Here is a 295-nt window from a genome sequence, read left to right on the forward strand (position 1 = left end):
TTTTTACAACGAGATAAGAATGTATCAATTTGCATTCTTCTACATGCCAACCACCAGTTGAGCCAGCACCATTAAAAGAATGTAGCAGAGGATGGCCAAGTTGGTTATCAATGGGAGGAGAGGCCCTTGGCCCTGTGAAGGTTCTATGCCCCAGTGTAGGGGAATGCCAGGGCCAGTAAGCATGAGAGGGTGGGGTGGTGAACAGGGGGAGAGAGGAGAGGAATGGTACAGGTGTTTGTTCTTGTTGTTTTTTGGTTTGGGGTTTTTCTCTTTTTTTTCTTTTTTTTTTTTTTTT

Source organism: Mastomys coucha, unplaced genomic scaffold (assembly GCF_008632895.1).
Source record: "Mastomys coucha isolate ucsf_1 unplaced genomic scaffold, UCSF_Mcou_1 pScaffold6, whole genome shotgun sequence".
Taxonomy (NCBI): domain Eukaryota; kingdom Metazoa; phylum Chordata; class Mammalia; order Rodentia; family Muridae; genus Mastomys; species Mastomys coucha.